Consider the following 18,510-nt stretch of genomic DNA (forward strand, 5'->3'; position numbering starts at 1 on the left):
AGGTACTGGATACTGCAAAGGCAATGGGCCCTGATAACATTCCAGCAATAATACTAAAGGATTGTGCTCTAGAACTTGCTACTCCCCTAGCCAAGCTGTTCCAGTACAGCTAGAACACTGGCATCTACCCAACAATGTGGAAAACTGCCCAGGTACGTCCTATACACAAACAGCAAGACCACACCAACCCAGCCAATTACTGCCCCATCAGTCTATTCACAGTCACCGGCAAAGTCATGGAAGGAGTCTTCGATAGTGCTATCAAGTGGCACTTGCTTGGAAATAACTTGCTCCCTGAAGCTCAGTTTGGACTCTGCCACTCAGCTCCTGACTTAATTACATGGAATTTTGTCCATGTTCAAACATAGACAAAAGAGCTGAACTCCAGAGATGAAATAAGAGTGACTGTTTTTAACATCAAACATAGAAACATGGAAAACAGACACAGGAGTAGGCCATTTGGCCCCTCGAGCCTGCACCACCATTCAATATGATCATGACTGATCATGCACTTCCAGTATCCCACTCCCACTTTCTCTCCATACCCCTTGATCCTTTTAGTCACAAGGGCCACGTCCAGCTCCCTTTTGAACATATTTAGCGAACTGGCCCCAACAACTTTCTGTGGTAGAGAATTCCACAGGTTCATAACTCTCTAAGTGAAGAAGTTCTTCCTCATCTCAGTCCTGAATGGCTTACCCCTTATTCTTAGACTGTGACCCCTAGTTCTGCAAGTCCTCAACATTGGGAACATTCTTCCCGCATCTTGCCTGTCCAGTCCCGTCAGGATTTTATAAAACTCTCCACTGGTTGGATACATACCTGGCACAAAGGAAGATGATTGTGATTGTTGAAGATCACTTATCTCAGGAATTCCTCTGTAGAGTGTCTAGGCCCAAACATCTGCTACTTCATCAATAACCTTCCTTCAATCATAAGGTCTAAACTGTGGATGTTCGCAGATGACTGCACAATGTTTAGCACCATTCACAACTCCTCACATACTGAAGCAGTCCATGTCTGAATGCAACAAGACCTGGATAATATCCAGGCTTGGGCTAATAAGCGGCAAGTAACTTTTGTGCCACACAAGTGCCAGGCAATGACCAACTCCAACAAGAGAGAATCTAACCATTGTCCCTTGATATTCAAAGGCATTACCATTGCAGAATCCCCCACAATCAACATCCTGGCGTTTACCATTGACCAGAAACCGAATTGGAGTAGCCATATAAATACTGTGGCTTCACGAACATTTCTGAAGTTACAAATCCTGCTGTAACTCACCTCCTGACCACCCAAAGCCTATCCACCATCTACAAGGCACAGATCAGGAGTGGGACATGGGTGTCGCTCCAACAACACTCAAGTTCAATACCATCCAGGACAAAACAGCCCACTTGATTGGCACCCCTTGCACACACATCACTCACTCCACCACTGACACACAGTGGCAGTAGTGTACCATCTACAAGATGCACTGCAAGAATTCACCAACATTCCTTCCAAACCCATGACTGCTACCACCTAGAAGGACAAGGGTAGCAGACACATGAGAACATCACCACCTGCAAGTTCTCCTCCAAGCCACTCACCATCCTGACTTGGAAATATATCATCGTTCTTCCACTGTTACTGGGGCAAAATCTTGGAACATCCTCCCTAGCAGCACTGTGGTTCTACCTACACCACATGGACTGCAGCCATTCAAAATGGCAGTTCACCACCACATTATCAGGGAAAGTTAGGGATGGGCAATGAAGGTTGGCATAACCAACGATGTCCACTCAGACATGGGGAGAACATGCAAACCCCGCACAGACAGTGACCCAAGCAGGGTATCGAACCCGGGTCCCTGGTGCTGTGAGGCAGCAGTGCTAACCACTGTGCCACCCCAGGGTATTTAGAAAGAATAATTATTGTTCTTTAATATTTCATACTGTATGTTACTAAGCTATGTCTTCTATTTGACAAGTCTGGTTTTAATAAACAAATAATGTTGTTATTTATTGAAGAAACCCAGGCACTGAGTGGCCATTCTGAGAATTGAAGCACAGATTTGACTGTTTGGACAGCTGGAAAAATCACTTAAATATATATTGTGACTCATGGAGTAATGGAACTACAGACAGACAGTGCACTCCTCCCATCTCGGTTGTAACACTGTGCACTGACTGGGTGAATGGGAATGGAAGGGCCATGAGCTGGCATGGAAGATGCGAGGGGTCATTGAGAATGGGTGGGTGGCATGAGTTTTTGGTTTATTCATTTATGGCACATGGGCATTGCTGGCTGGCAGGCATTTATTGCCCATCCTTAGTTGCCCTTGAGAAGGTGGTGGTGAGCTGCCTTCTTGAATCGCTGCAGTCCATGTGCCGTCAGGGAGGGAAGTCCAGGATTTTGACCCAGCGACTGTGAAGAAACAACAATGTATTTATATGACTTGGCATTGAGCCGGCATGGGGAGTGGGTGTGGCTGGATGGGGTGTGAGAGCTAGAGGTCCTAAAATGTAATGAAACAACTGGGATGAAATCCCAGAAAACCAAGGCTGGGTTTTTAACCAGTCTGCCTCGGCTATTGGCTGCTCCTGTAGCTGCCTCTGATCTGCTTCTGGGAGCGCTGGGCTCAATTCTATCCCACCATCCCCACCTCCCTGGAGCAAAAGTAGTGCATAAAGAGGAACTTTATAATGAGGCAGAACTGCAAAGGTTACCTGACTCAAGCTACCAAACTGGATTGTGAAAATTGAGCCCAAAATGTCAAGTGTTATAGTCTCACCCTGCTTTGCTCCCGTCACCCCATGTATGGAATTTGGTTATTGTAAATCTCTCCTTACAAAAAGCATTTTTATGCTCCTCACTGGACTTTCATTGCCAATGGTGAATTAGTTAAAACCTTGCTTAAACTAAAGCTCTGCTAATAATGAATTTCTCAGGCACAGTGGCATGTCAATAAGTTTCATTGTACTTTGATTCATTGTATGAATATTGAATTAAAAACACGAGGAATGTTTTCATTACTTTTAGGACTGGTGGCATCGGGGCTACAAAACTGTCCTTTCCAATCCAGAACTTGGATCTGAACTTAAATCCAGTTCACTTTGATATCTTCATTCATTGGCTGGAAGCAAGGTCACAACACCAAGTCAGTTGTTAGGAAAGCACCTAAGAACATAAGAAATAGGAGCAGGAGTAGGCCATCTAGCCCCTCGAGCCTGCCCCGCCATTCAATAAGATCATGGCTGATCTGTTGTGGCTCAGTTCCACTTTCCCGCCCTCTCCCCATAACCCTTAATCCCCTCTCTTATCAAGAACCCATCAACCCGCTTCTTAAAAATATTTAGCGAGGCAGCCTCCACCACTTCAACGGGCAGAGAATTCCAGAGATTCACCACCCTTTGAGTGAAGAAGTTCCTCCTCAACTCCGTTCTAAACCGCCTCCCCTTTATCTTGAGGCTGTGCCCCCTAGTCCTACTGTCTTTTTTGAGCGGGAAGAGTCTCTCCAGCTCTATCCTATCCATCCCATTCATCATCTTATACGTCTCAATGAGATCTCCCCTCATTCTTCTAAACTCTAATGAGTACAAGCCTAGTTTATTCAGCCTCTCCTCATAGCTCAATCCCCTCAACTCCGGTATCAGCCTAGTAAACCTCCTCTGCACTCCCTCCAGGGCCAAAATATCCTTGCGCAGGTGCGGCGCCCAAAACTGCACACAGTACTCCAGCTGCGGCCTCACCAATGCCCTATACAGCTATCAACCAACATCAGCCATGATTCCGTCATTTGAGCTGCAAAGAAAATGTAAGGCCATCACATCACTTGTTTGTGACAGTATTATGATGTACACTTGCTCTGTGCTCTTGGACCCTCCTGAACGGTGAAAATCAGTCTTTCCTCTATTGCAACTCTTGCGCATTGTCAGTACCTCCATATTATGTAGCACCAAAGTTACTGGTTATAGTCCCAAAATATCAGCTGGAGCCTCCATCCAAACTCATTTGGTGTGAGCTATTCTGCATTGCTCCAGTCAAACAGTGAAACAAAATCCAAATTGCACACTTGAAATCTAAACTGGTCTGATAAGGCCATCAGGGGTGAAATATAAATTAAACTGGGCCTAAATTCAATGGAATTAGAACTCAAAAGAAAGCCATTTACTTATTCCTATAATATGGCATATCATGATAGCTCCTACAACCTGATTTCCAATGGTAGCATTGGTGAATGACTGTGCATGTCTAAATTGGGAGTGTGCTGATGAACCATGGCATCCTGAACATTAAAACCAGGGCAACTACTTAACAAAACAATGCTTGCAAGCTGATGTTGCATTCAGCTCCCCGGAGACCACAGCACCACAATAATATTTTATTTTCCTTTGTTTAATCGATTCATGGCCAGTGCTGTTGCCGGCATCATGGGGGTTATTATCAACGCTTGTGAAGGGCAGCTCAGCAATGGAAGGACGCACAGATGCTAAATGCACTTCCTGGTTGTTCTTGCTGCAATTTTGTGAAGATCAAAAGTGAAGGTAAACAAATTTCTCCCCCACACGTACCCTGAATCGGTGAACACAAATCCAAAAAAAAACCTTCTGAAAACATTTGAAAAAGAAATTTGAATTGTTATTCCCCACCCCCACCTTTATTTAAGTTAAGGAATTGTTCCAATTGCATGGTTTATGGTATCCTGGGGACTTGGATGGTCCCTGAGCTGTCAGACAAACTCTTTGTATTGCAAAGGTGGTGTTTAAATTGGACTCTGACTCAGCTCCACGCAAACCAATTTAAAGGGAGTCAGGTCACACATTGTGCATTGTGGCAAGCAGCCAGATCGCTCCACGGGTTGATAAACGACAACCTCGTAACCACCAGGGTCGATAACAAGGAGACAGAAAGCTACAGCAGAATTTAACCTCGTTTATTCCACAGTTCAATTCAGTCCCTACTTTGCTTTCAAGGCAAAACCTGTGGGAATTTACTGCTTGTTCTGCATTCTTATAATAACCAAGGAAGACAGTTATAATTCTTCAATGAAGAGGAATGTAGTGTTTTAAACTATTATCTGATGCATTTAGAAGGCAATATTCAATACACAAGGGGTCCCATAATAATGCAGTCAACTTCAAGTAACCACATACCCAATCCAAACATAGAATTCCTATAAAATAAAATTGATCTCTACTCTTCTCCCTGACTCCTAAACTAGGCAAACCATTTAAATGTAGAAACCCTCTCTGAGCATCACCCTTTCTGCAGTTCCTCAAATTCATTACTCGGCATGCTGAACATCCCCTTAAAGATGGTGAACTTCAACCTGTCCTTATTTACACATGCAGATGTAATGTCGAAGGACAATGACATTATAAGGGAGGTTACTTATTCTTGTGTCCTGAATAGTTTGATTTTCTTAGTATACTTGTCTGAATTGTGATCCTATGCTAAAGTAATCCTTCGCAAACCAAAGATGTGCGGGTTTGGTTGATTAGCCATGCCAGATTGACCCAGGATGTGCAGGTTAGAGAGATTAGCAAGGTAAATACATGGGGTGACGGGGCTAGGGCCTGGGTGGGATTGTTGTTGGTTTAGATGTGATGGGCCAAATGGCCTCCTTCTGCACTGCAGGGATTATATGAATAACGTCCAAGCTATGTCATCAAGTAGGTGACTTCACAGTGTCAGTGAGACATCAAATTCTATACCTAGAGAGTGGCTCGAACATGAAACTCACTATCACAAAGTGTAGTTGAGAGATGGATAACATAGATGCATTTAAGGGGAAGCTCGATAAATTTATGAGGGGGAAAAAATAGAAGGATATGCTGATTGAGTTAGAAGCAGTAGGGTGGAAGCATGAACACCTGCATGGACCAGTTGGGCTGAATGGCTCGCTTCTGTGCCCTACATTCTATGTAACCCTGTGTAACGTTTCATCTGGATATTCCTGGAACTGATGCTCCCCTGCTTATGTTTGCCCAATGCCAGCAGCACATAACAGACGCTGAATTTGGACTTCACATATTTAAATGACTCCTGGGAGTTAAATACGAAAATGAACATACAAACATATATATTAGAAACAGGAGTAGGCCACTCAGCCCCTCGAGCCTACTCCACCATTCAATAAGATCATGGTTGATCTGATGATAACATCAACTACCCCAAATAACCTTTCACCTGCTTGATTGACTATCTCTGCCTTAGAACTATTCAAAGACTCTGATTCCATCACCTTTCGAGGAAGAGATTCCTAACCCCCCAGAGAGAAAAAAGTTATTTTCATCTGCCTTAAATGAGTGAGTGGCCTCTTATTTTTAAATAATGACCATCTAATTCTAGATTCTCCTACAAGAGGAAACATCTTCTCCACATCCTGTCAAGACCCCTCATCTAGGCAGAAGGAGAGTATACCATCTACAAGACTTGTGCCTTGTAGATTGTGGACAGGCTCTGGGTAGTCATAAAGTGAGTTACTCACTGCAGGATTCCTAGCCTCTGACTTGCTCACATTGCCACAGTATTTATATGACTGGTCCAGTTCAATTTCTGGTCAATGGTAACCTCCCCTGGTTGATAGACCTCCAACCACCACAACCATCTTCTTTTGTGCTAGTTATGACTCCAAGCAGTAGAGAGTTTTCCCCTGATTCCCATTGTCTAGTGTTTTGCTAGGGCTCCTTGATGCCATAGCTGGTTAAATGCTGCCTTGATGTCAAGGACAGTCACTCTCACCTCACCTCTGGAGTCCAGCTCTTTTGTCCTTGTTTGAACCAGGGTTGTAATGAGGTCAGGAGCAGAGTGACCCTGGCAGAATCTAAACTGAGCATCAGTGAGCAGGTAAAAGCAGATGCTGGAATCTGAAACAAAAACAGAAAATGCTGGAAAATCCCAGCAGGTCTGACAGCATCTGTGGAGGGAGAACAGTGCTAACATTTCAAATCTGGGTGACTCTTTGTCAGAGCTAAGGAGAACTGGAAATAGAATGAGAGATTTATATTGTGGAGAGGGGGCGCTTGGAGCAATGGGGGGCATGGAGGGTGGTTGGAGGTGGGGGGTGGTTGGATAGAGGGCCAGTGATAGGTGGAGGCAAGGGAGAGATTGACAAAGATGTCCTGACAAAAAGACAAAGGGACATAAATAGTGGTGATCATGGCTAAGAAAGGTGTTGATAGCAGCACATAAAGAGATCAGAATGTGTTAATAGCAGAACACAGGCAGCAGTGTGTCAAAGGGCAACTGGAACAGGTAATAGATGGTCCTAGTGGTGTGGGTCTGGAGTCATATTTAGGCCAGACCAGGTAAGGATGGCAGATTTCCTTCCCTAAAGGATATTTATGAATCACAGTGATGATTCCCCTGTGCAACTCATACACATGCACATAGTGTCCAATGAAAGTGATGCTGACAGAGGAAATGTGATAGACAGAGAACTAACATTCTGAAACAATGTTTCCATTGCCTGGACTGCAATCCCCAGCACAGTGGGTGGCGTGAATTATCATGGTCTGTTGCATGCCGCACAGCCTCTCGATCGTGAATGAGGGCACGGTTAAGTAGTCAGAAGCTCATCTCGGGATCAAACTTGAAACTAAGGTTTAACCTCAAACAGTTGCCAGACTGTGGTCTCTTCCTCCACTCTACAAGAGAGAGAAGGAACACTCATTAATGACATAGAGCAGTTGCTAAAAGCAACACTCAATACCAGCTTCCTGCTCAGAAGAGAACACTATAAATCCTCCTTGTGGTTTGTGAGACTGAACAATTTAGAAACACATTTCTCTGGAAAAAAACTATAGAAATGAGAGGGATGAAGTCAGAAACAGAGTTTTTCCTTGGGCTGAAAACACTGGCCTCAGTCTTCCCAACATTCCCTTGGAGTAAATTTCTGCTCATCCAGCGCTGGATGTGGTTCTCATCAAAGTCACAAATATCATCCTGTGTAACTGTGATATAAACTATCCCTCTTTAGTCTGCCCTTCCTGATTTGTATGCAGTCTTTAACACTGTTCATCACACCGACTTCCCCTAACACTCCTCCACTGCCCCTAAATGATCAGACTACTTTTCTCACATCCAGCATTAACCGTGCCATCATTCAGAGCACCTATTTTCACTTTGTAAAGTGGCCTGACTCTGCCCAGGCCTCAGCCCGTCTGATGCTGAAACCCTCATCCATCCCTTTGTAACCCCTGGACTTGACTATTCCAATGCCCTCCTGGCTGATCTCTTTCCATCCACCATCCACAAACTTGATGCAGCAATGGAGGAAATCTGATTGCAGGGATTCAAAAATGGAGTTCCGAAAAAGATGGAGACTGATTTGGGATGAAACAAGGTTATGTAAATATTCTTGTTCAGATCAGACAGTTGCCTGGAAAATAAATTGTTTGCACCGACACCATGGTGATTGTCCCAGGTCAATCATTCCAAATGTACAAGTCTGTTCCTGTAATAATGGGGATTATTGGTACAACAGCTGCGTTACTCCCTTCACCTATTTGTGTTGTATAGAATCATCAAAGTTTCAATGGTCCACTGATGCAATGAACTTTTTACTTGTCTGTTCAAGGGCAGGTATTTTGGCACAGCCACAATAACTTCTACACTTGCCGCACAGAATTATAGCACTAGATACATTGGACTGAAGGGCCTCTCTGTGCTGTATTGCTCGATGACTCTGCAAGAGCAACTCACCTAGTCAGGTCAGATCAGGTCTGCCTTTACCCCGGAGCCCTGCAATTTTCTTTCTCTTCAAGTAATTATCCTTTACTTTTTTGAAAACTATGATTGAATCTGCTTCCTTGCAGGCAGTGAATTCTGTATGCTGACCACTCATTGCATAAAAGAATGATTCTTCATGTCACCTTGACTGTTTTGTCATTCACCTGGTTCTCTAGCCTTCCACTACCGGGAACAGTTTCTCTCTATCCATTCTGTCTAGACCTCTTCATGAATCTCCTCTTAACCTTCTGCTAAAAAGAGAACAATCCCATCCCCTCTAATCTATTCTCGTAACTGAAGTTTCAGTTTCTATTCTGTGCAGAGAACATCTCTTTCAATGAGCCTGCTGTGTGTTATTCTAAATCTACGTGCGCAGACCATGCCTTTTTATTTTTGTTTAAAATCCACAACCCTTCACATTGCTAGGACATTACAACATCTACATCTCGGTCATTAACATAGATAAGCAGGGGTCCTAATACTGACCCCTGCAGAACTCCACAATATACCTCCCTTCAATCTGATAACCAAACATTCACCACTACTCTGTTTCCAGTCAGTGAAACAACTTTGTACCCATGCCATCACTGTCTCTATTATTCCGTGGGATTCAACTCTACTGACTGGTCTGTTATGTGGCACTTTATCAAATACCTTTTGGAAGTCCATGTACACTACACCAACCACACTACCTCATTAGCCTTCATTGTTACCTCATCAAAAAACCCAACCAAGTTGGTTACACATGATTAGTCCTGAACAAATCCATGCTGGCTTTCCTTAATTAACCCACATTCATCCCAGCACTGTTCATTCTGTCTAGAATTTTTGCTTCTTAAAGCTTTCCCTGATGAGATTAAACTGTTTGACTGTAGTTGCTGGGTGTATTTTACACCCATTTTTTGAACAAAGATATAAGATTTACAATTCTCCAGTCCTCTGGGACCATCCCCATATTAACAGAGGAGTGAAAGATTATAGTCAGTTTCTCCACTATTTCCACTCTTATTTCCCTCGGTATACCCTGCTGGTCAGATCCAGGAACCTGCTGGCTTCCCAACTCCCTCCAGTGAAGTCTGATTGAGAGCCTTCCTACCTGGAAGCCAATTGAGGCATTTAGTGTCCACTTAGGGGCCACTTAAGGTCTTCAAATCATACTGCTAGTATTCAACCTATTGGGCAGGGGCCACGCTATGTGGGCAAACTGCCAGACTTGATTGGGGGGGCGGGGGGGAGGTCTCTCCTATCAGGCCATCCTGTGCCCAATGGTGGTACCTGTTGGTGGTAAGGGTTGCCCTCACACGAAGTTAAGCCCCTTCAACAGGGTCTCCCTGACTGGCCCCAGCTACCCCATCTCATTTCAATCATTCCATGCTGCCAGCAGTGATCCTTGACTGTAGGCCCAGTGGCACTGTCAGTACCAGAGAACTGCCAGCCCCTGATTAGCTGACAGCTCTCAGAGGCGGGACACCCATCTTGCAGGAGAAATTGCTATGGGAAATTCACCTGCAGGAACCAAGGCCCCTGATGACATTGTTTTTTTTACAATTTATAGTAGGATGCCTGTCATGTTGGATTGATTTATAATCCCATAGTGCTCCTGGAAATGATCACGACCGGGGTGTGTTGTATGGAATCACCAAAGTTCCAATGATCCTCTGATGCAATGAACTTTTTACTTGTCTGAACAAGGCAAGGTATTTTCACACAGCCCCAATAACTTATACACTTGCCACACAAAATCATAGCACTAGACATGTTGGGCTGAAGGGCCTCTCTGTGTGCTGTATCGCTCAATGACTCTGCAAGAGCAACTTATGTAATGGAACTTCTCAAATTTATTTCACGATGAAGATAATTTTGAATATCAGAAAGAATTTCTAATCAGTCCAATTAAAGGGCCATTCTTCCATTGCTAATAATGATCCAGGTACGTGGCAAGCCAAATTAATTTACCAGGGTTCCATTCTATAAAATTTCACCCAAGGGATCTTAAACTCTTAAACCATTTGCTCTTTATTATTTAAAACGATAAATTAGCTTGAAAGATTGAGCCATGACTTGGAATTTACAAGCTAGAGGAGGATCGATGGTAGTTACAAACTACATTGATTATGGCCGGCGAATCACATGACTTGATCTTCTAATTGTATTGCATTTTGTTTCATTTCAATTCAGTCGGAAAAGGAAAGACTCAGAACAAACTGAGGTGCATATATTGCGGATTTGTCAATCTCTATATGTAGCTCCCACTAAGCCTGGTAGTAACATTATGTTGTTTTGCGCAGGAAATTATGGTTCCATAAAGTCTACCCTTCCAAACTCTCTTTCTTTATTGTGAATCTCACCTTATAGCTCTGTATCCCCTTTTTGTTAAAGCAATTCATTCAGAGCTTCTTTAAAAGCTACCAAACCCAGAGGTAATCCATCTGATAACTCTAGCATCCTCTTAAGAATAAAATATTGCTTACATTTTCTATTATCTCTTGATATGCTTCATTTAAAATGGAGTTCACTGGTCCTCTAATCATGTGCCCAATGAAGAACCTTCCTGAATTCAAATTCTCCCTGCCTATGAAAAGCTTTAAGACTTTCTTCTGTGTCCTCCTCATACCTTATCTTTCCACATAGTTTGGCATCAAAAGCAAACTGCGATACATTATTCTCTGTCTCTTCATCTATGTCATGAATATAAGTTGTAAATAGCAGACACCCCAACACTGATCCCTGGACTGCAATCCTCAGCACAGATTGTACATACTCATGCGACTCGGCCAATGTTGTCTACCTCATACGCTGCAGGAAAGAATGTCCCGAGGCATGGTACATTGGCAAGACCGTGCAGATGCTATGACAATGGATGAATGGATACCACGCAACAATCACCAGGCAGGAATGTTCCCTTCCAGTCGGGAAACACTGCAGCAGGCGGGGCTGGGGCGGAGTGAACTGTGGAGGGGGTTGTGGCGGGGTGGGGGGGGAGGGGCATGTCAGGGTCTGCCAGGGGACTCATCAGGTGGGGCCTGATGCCTTGATGGCAGTGACCCATGTTGGTGTGGGAATAGCAATGCTGCTATTGTAGTGGCGCGGGAGGGGTGTCCAGTGTCCATGGGAGGAAGGGGTGGGGGTCTCCCAGTTCACTATCAGATCATGGCACCCTGCGCTCAAGCACTCTGAAGGATGCTTAGGTTCTGCCCCCTTCTGCTAGCACAAAGCTCCTAGCTGTCAGAAAAACTGAGGGCGCCAGAAGATTGCAATGTCGAGTTTGCCCAAAAGATCTTCATGGAGGACTCCCATTTTCATTCTGTCGAATTTTTCTGGGCGACTCCGCCCATTATGTTAATTGGCCTATCTACTGTTCATTGTTCTCTCTCTCCCTCCTTTCTTGAAAAGCAGTGTAACATTTGCCAATTCCCAATCTACTGGGACAGTTCCTGACCTAAGAAATTTTGGAAAACTCTGCTTCCAAAACTCGAGAGCGCCAGCATTGACTTAACTCTGTCAATTTCAACCCAGGCAATATGTTTGTTGAATGAGAATTGATGAATGGATGGTCATTAGGTAAGAGATTAATTTATAGATTTTAATGTCTGTGTTCCCTTTAATGAATGAGGCTTCCTGTCTGACAGGTGACAGCAGCTGTGATCTGGAACTGTAGCTTACAAATCCAGTGCCAACTCGTTAAACTTCAAACAAGAGAGAACAGGATGTGCACTACTCTAAGAACTGTGATAGTAAATGTTGAACATTTCAGAAGTGTCAGATTGTCGTACAGCTCCATAAAAGCCCTCAAAATCTTTGCTGGCAGTTATCCTTTGCATTACACAGCAACACTTCATGGTGTTATCGCTGAATTGAAGATGACAACAATGACAAATGAGCACTGGAGGTAAATGATCAAGGTGGCAGACAGGGATAAAAGCATGTCAATGGGGAAATGTGTAATGCTGTGTTCTCTATCCAGCCTAAAGGACTGGGTAAGTATCCTGCTCCCAGATCTAAGGAAAAAAAAAGAAAAGGGAAGAGAAACGGGGGAAAAGGGAACAAAACTGCAATGATATAGCACCTTTTTGCATCAGGAGTGTTCCAAAGCACTTTATGTAACATGAATTACATCTGGAGCACATGAGTACCATTTAGCTAAGCAAGCTGAACTGGAGTGGGCCAGCTACACCCCACCTTCTGTCCCTCAGGTCTCTGTGAAGTGCAGGGCCCCCATTTGACATTTTCCTTAATTGTATGGTCAACATTGCAAAGTTGTCATCCAAATAAAGCCCATATCTCCAGGGCCAACACTACTGGAGCAATTAATGGTGAAACATAGCAAGAGCAGAAGTTGCCAGAATTTTTTCCCAAATGACACATTTGGATTGTTTAGCAATTTGAAATATATTCACAGGCTTAAGTGATAAATATTGATTGTCACTAACTGTGATCCTTCCAAATGTTATAGCTTTGCCAAATTCAGACATTCTTTCTCTCAGCCTTGCAACGGAGTGTATTATGTCTACACAAGAATATGACATAGCGTGCACCCAGTGTCACTCACCATTCCGAATGTTTACATCTTTTACATTAATACATTATTTTCTGCCGTTGAGTACAAAGGAAGTTGGCCAACATAAAGCTGGGAAATATGCTTCATGCTCATTCTTACATCTTTGCTAATGTTGGCAACAACAGTGACATCAGCTCAAGGTTACGGCTTTCTGCCATGAGTCTTTGTGGCTGAGCATTGAATTCTCAACCCGCTGGTCTTTGAACGCATGGGCAGGATATCCCATGGTGTAGTGGGAACCAGGGTGCAGGGGGAAGACTCTCCACTATTTGGAGTCATACCTGGCACAAAGGAGGATGGTTGGAGGTCAATCATCTCAGTCCAGGGACATCACTGCAGGGATTATCAGGGTAGTGTCCGAAGCCCAACCATCTTCAGCTGCTTCATCAATGACCTTCCTCTTATTAGGTCAGAAGTGGGGATGCTTACTGATGCTTGTTCAAAGTTCAGTATCTGTGACTCCACAGATACTGAAGCAAGGGCTCCATATGCAGCGAGACCTGGGCAATGTTTGGTCTTGGGCTGATAGTTGGCACATTAGATTTACTTCACACAAATGTCAGGCAATGACAATCTCCAGTAAGAGGGAATCCAACGCCTCCCCTTAACATGGTATTACCATCACTGAATCCCTCATATCAACACCCTGGGGGTTACCACTGACCAGAAACTGAATTCAAGCACCCATATTAATATTGTGGCTACAAGAGCAGGTCAGAGGCTGCGAATCCTGCAGGAGTAACTCACTCCTTGACTTCCCAAAGCCTGTCCACCATCTACGAGGCACAAGTCAGGAGTGTGATAGAATACTCTCCACTTGCCTGGATGAGTACAGCTTCAGCAACACTCAAGAGGCCGTCCTCATGTATGCAATCACCAGACAAGACTGTTCCTTTCCTGTTGGCGAACACTTTAGCGGTCATGGGCATTCGGCCTCTGATCTTCAGGTAAACATTCTCCAAGGCAGCCTTCACGACACACAACAGCACAGAGTCACTGAGCAGAGACTGATAGCCAAGTTCTGCACACGAGGACGGTCTCAACAGGGATCTTGGGTTCATGTCGCACTATCTGTAATCCCCACAACTTGCCTGGGTGTGCAACATCTCACTTACTGTCCTGTCTGGAGACAATACACATCTCTTTAACCTATGCTTAATGCTATCTCCACTCACATTGTCTGTACCTTTAAGACTTGAATAGCAGATTACCTGTAAAGACTCACATTCTAATCAGTATTCTGTAAACTGTGTGTGACTTTATATTGCCCTGTTTGTGATCAGAACTCCCCACTCACCTGACGAAGGAACAGCATTCTGAAAGCTAGTGGTGTTTACTACCAAATAAACCTGTTGGACTTTAACCTGGTGTCGTGAGACTTCTTACTGTGTTCCCAGGGAAATGCAGGAGGAGCTCAGCAGAGCCCATCGTGGCACTTCGCTGTTGCGCATATGATGTATGAGGATTGAGGCACCAACTGATAGCCACCAGATCACTGGGCCGGTGCGGGGGGGTGGGGGGGTGCAGTGTCAAGTAGCATTGGAGTGCTGGAATGCCCGGGCCCTTGTTCCTTCCCTTTCCCTCATTCTGGTCTCCTTTCCACACCTCCTTCCCCAATCCCTCAGCTCCATCTCCCCCTCCCCTTCCCCTTCCCCTTCCCCTTCCCCTACAACATTCCTGCCACTCCCCGATCACACCAGGGTGATGGACCTGGGTTAGCAATGTCAGCGGGTCTCAGAGCAAGGCTGGAGGGTGCTGTGAGGAAAGCTCTATTGGTCCTCAGCATCTGAAATCTGACTCCAGCCTTTCTGTTGACAGCCCACTTAACTTGCAGCTGATTGTTGGAGTGATTGGTTCACTCGATCCCACATAAAAGCAAGGATCGGGTGTGGGGAGACTCAATGGTCATGTGTTTATTAGTGTCAATGTGCAAATTGTGTCCCCCTTCTCCCTAATTGTAAAACATCACCTGTATCTACTTAATAGTCCTCTATCTTCCTTCATTCCTTCTCAATTCTTCTAAGTGTCTCCAGATTGCACGTCAGAGGTGCAGGCAGATTGCTGTTGACCATGACCTCTGGCTTCTGATGCCCTCAGCAGGCATCTCTGGAGGGCCTGGACCTGGAGGGGCTGACAGACTTTCAGGTGTCCTTTGTTCCGCCTGCTTCCCAGGAGAAAAGCCACTGTCAGGAAGGGGAGATTCAGAAGGACTGGGAGCAGCCTGAGTCCCCAGGGTTGAAGGCCTCGGGCTGGCCTCCAGCACTTCCTCCTCTCTTGAGGTACTTGTTGGCCCCTGAGTCATTCCTTTGGATGAAGGGGCAGCTGGACTGAGCTCTAGAAGCCTCTCCATCTTTTGGCACTGCCAGTCTTAGAGGCCCGCCATTGTCTGCACCATGGTTCCAATGCCCTCAGCCATGGCGCTCAGTGACTGGCACATGTCCCTCTGTGGCTGGGCAATGATGTGGATGCCCTCAGCTGTAGTCCTATGTGACTGGGCCAAGCTCTGATACGCATCAGCAATGTCCCTCAACACCAATGACATGTCTGCGTGTGACTGGACCCAGGTGCCCAGGGCTGCAGCCATTGATGTCACTGAGTATGCCATGCATTGGAAGCCATTGGCCCAGGCTTTCCGCTGTGAAAGCCACCCTTGCAGTGTTGGCCTGGGTACTACCCAATAGCAACACCGTCTCCTGCGAGATGAGGCTGCTGGACTTGTGGCTGGATCTGGTGGAAGGTTGCTGACACCCCCTCCTGTAGTCTGACTCTGCTTTTACACATTGACCATTGCTAGGGTAAATGTTTCCAGAGGCCTGACATCTGCCTTTGGGCCAGCAGTTCTTGAAGAGCCATCAGTCCTCTGACTGGCCGCTCCCCTGGATGTTCCAGCCTCTACCCGATGTGCAATAGCTGCAGTGTGGTGCTCACCAGAGAGTGCCCCAGAAGCCTGCCCACCAAGATGAATGTCTGTGTGGTGATGCTTGATGCTGGTGAAGGCAGTGCTGGCTTGTCTGTGTCGTCCTTGGAGCTGTGGCCCAGGGTACTCGGAAGGGCTGCAACCCCAGATGGCCTAGCCTCATCCGACAAAACACGTGGGGTCAGCTGGTGGAGATATCAGGGTGTGGAGGACCATAGACTCACTCAGAGAGTCAGTGCAGACTAGAAGAGCCAAATGGCCTCGTTCTGCACTGTATGGATTCTATTCTCTGAATTGAGATATATGATTTGGATCATAGTGTTTGCTCAGGGCCTGCCAACCACGTAATGAATGATGACAACTTGCTCCTGGGTCTCCCCCATGATTTCCATGACCTCCAGAGGGGGTGAAGGCTTGCACCTTGGGATCCCCCCACCCATCTTTGCCACTCTCTCATGTTGAAGGCTATCTTTGCTGATGGGGACACAAAGATGACAGAATGAGAGGGTGGCCTGACTAGGATGGGGGGGGGGGGGGGGGAGCTGATAGTTGATGGCATGTGAGGCCATGGGGCCAGTCCAATGATGTGCACTGGGGGAGGGCAAAAGGATCAGATGGGATTCTGTGTGACAATGTCAGAAGGTGGTACAGTGCAATCAGAGTTTAAGATGAGATGGAAGAGGCTAGGGACATACATGATGCTGGGGCAGGGAAGTGGGCACTCACCCTTGGAGACTGGAGTAGGTTGTTCATCTTCTGGCAGCACATACCCTCCCTCTTAGTGAAGCTTCTAGTGCTCAGTGCCCTTCCCATGCCTCTGTTACCTCAGCTTGTGGCAGCCTCCTGACAACTCTTGGGAAGAGAGTGGCCCTCCTCTCTCCCACAGCTTTGAACATCTTCTCCATCTCAGACTCCAGGGGCAGAATTCTCCCAAAAAACTTTTTCAGTGGGAGTTCAGAGAAGAACCTCCCACATTATGCACTGCAGAGGCCCCAGTGTGAATATCATTAAATTTCTGGGGATGGAGGCCTATCCCCACTGGAGAGGCTGAGACCAGTGTGCTGAGCGAGCCACTGCGCATGGGCCGATTTGTCAGTGCTGAGATCAGCATATGCAGGCAACCCCGCAATGATTGCTGGCCAGCCCCGTGACCCCCATATAATGCTGGCTCTCCCTCCCCCCACGGTCCGGTCACCGGCCCCCCAACCCTTCCCCTCCTGGCCTGCCCCGATTTCCAGCCCCCCATCCCACAGTGCTGCCCCCTCCCTGGGTTATCCCGCCCCCACAGCCTGACCCGATCGCTGGCCTTCCTCCTTCCCCCACAGATTCCAACTGCAGAGTGGCAGCAGGACCCCTCCACCCCCACCAATCGCCCTGTAGGTCCTGCCCCCATTAGGCTCTGCCCCATATGCTCCACCCCTTGACACTGCCTGATGACCGGGCCCCCTGGGCATTGCCAGGTTGCCCCTTGGGCAGTGTCAGAGGGCACAGGCTGCAATGCCCAGGGGGCACCTCTCCACCATCCGACCCACTGGGGGGCTCCGATTGCCCCCGCCTTCACTCTCGCAGGATCAAGCCACCAGCTCCCCGAAAGTGGAGAGCTACTGTGAACCCTGCTGAAGTGGTGGGGGGAGATTTCAGTCCCGGGCACGCTAATCACATTGAAATTCTATTTAAATGAGCCCTAAATGCTAATTACAGCTCTGTGCCTGTTCGCGGTGCAGAACTGCCAGCGCCAGAATCAGGCGCTGGGAGAGGCGCTCAGGACTGGATGTCCAGCGCAGATCGTGTTAATCCAACCCCACTGAAATCTCCTAGCCCGCTATGCTAATGATAGACATTGTTGTGCAGACAGTTCCCTGGCCATATTGCAGAAAGCTAACTGGTGAATCCCGACTGCAGCCAAACAGGCATCAAAAAGTCTGCGTGAAACACATAGTGGGGGAGAACTGGTCCATTAACATATTCTGAATTGTAACTGCAGATTGCTGGTCGTGCCAGTGCGAAACCCTTTAGTTTTCCCATTGGCGTGAGCACTTAGCCCCAATTTGGGAGAATCGCAACTGTCATGTTCATTTCCATGCTCTGTTCAAAAGTCTTTTTGGAATTAATTTGAACAGCTGAACCTTTCATTTCATATCCCCTTACAAATGATAGATGGACTGCCACTCACCATCCTCTGAATAAGATTTAACTTTGGTACTTTGGCGTCAAAAACCATCCTTCCAAAGAGAACCACGTACCATGTAATCTAAAAAGTGATAGAATAGTATAGCACAGAAGGAGGCCATTTGACCTATCAAGTCTGGGCAGG

At 46.1% G+C, this 18,510-nt stretch overlaps 1 non-coding gene across 1 annotated transcript; it reads right to left on the reverse strand.

Annotated features, from left to right (window-relative positions):
• Positions 1-7,612: 7,612 nt before the first annotated feature.
• LOC145362078 (small nucleolar RNA U3) lies at positions 7,613-7,822 on the reverse strand. The gene has a single exon (XR_013889930.1). It is a non-coding gene; the product is annotated as a small nucleolar RNA U3 (small nucleolar RNA).
• Between the last annotated feature and the right edge of the window lie 10,688 nt (positions 7,823-18,510).

This window comes from Carcharhinus amblyrhynchos, chromosome X, assembly GCF_965287045.1.
Source record: "Carcharhinus amblyrhynchos chromosome X, sCarAmb.v2.hapA, whole genome shotgun sequence".
Lineage (NCBI taxonomy): Eukaryota > Metazoa > Chordata > Chondrichthyes > Carcharhiniformes > Carcharhinidae > Carcharhinus > Carcharhinus amblyrhynchos.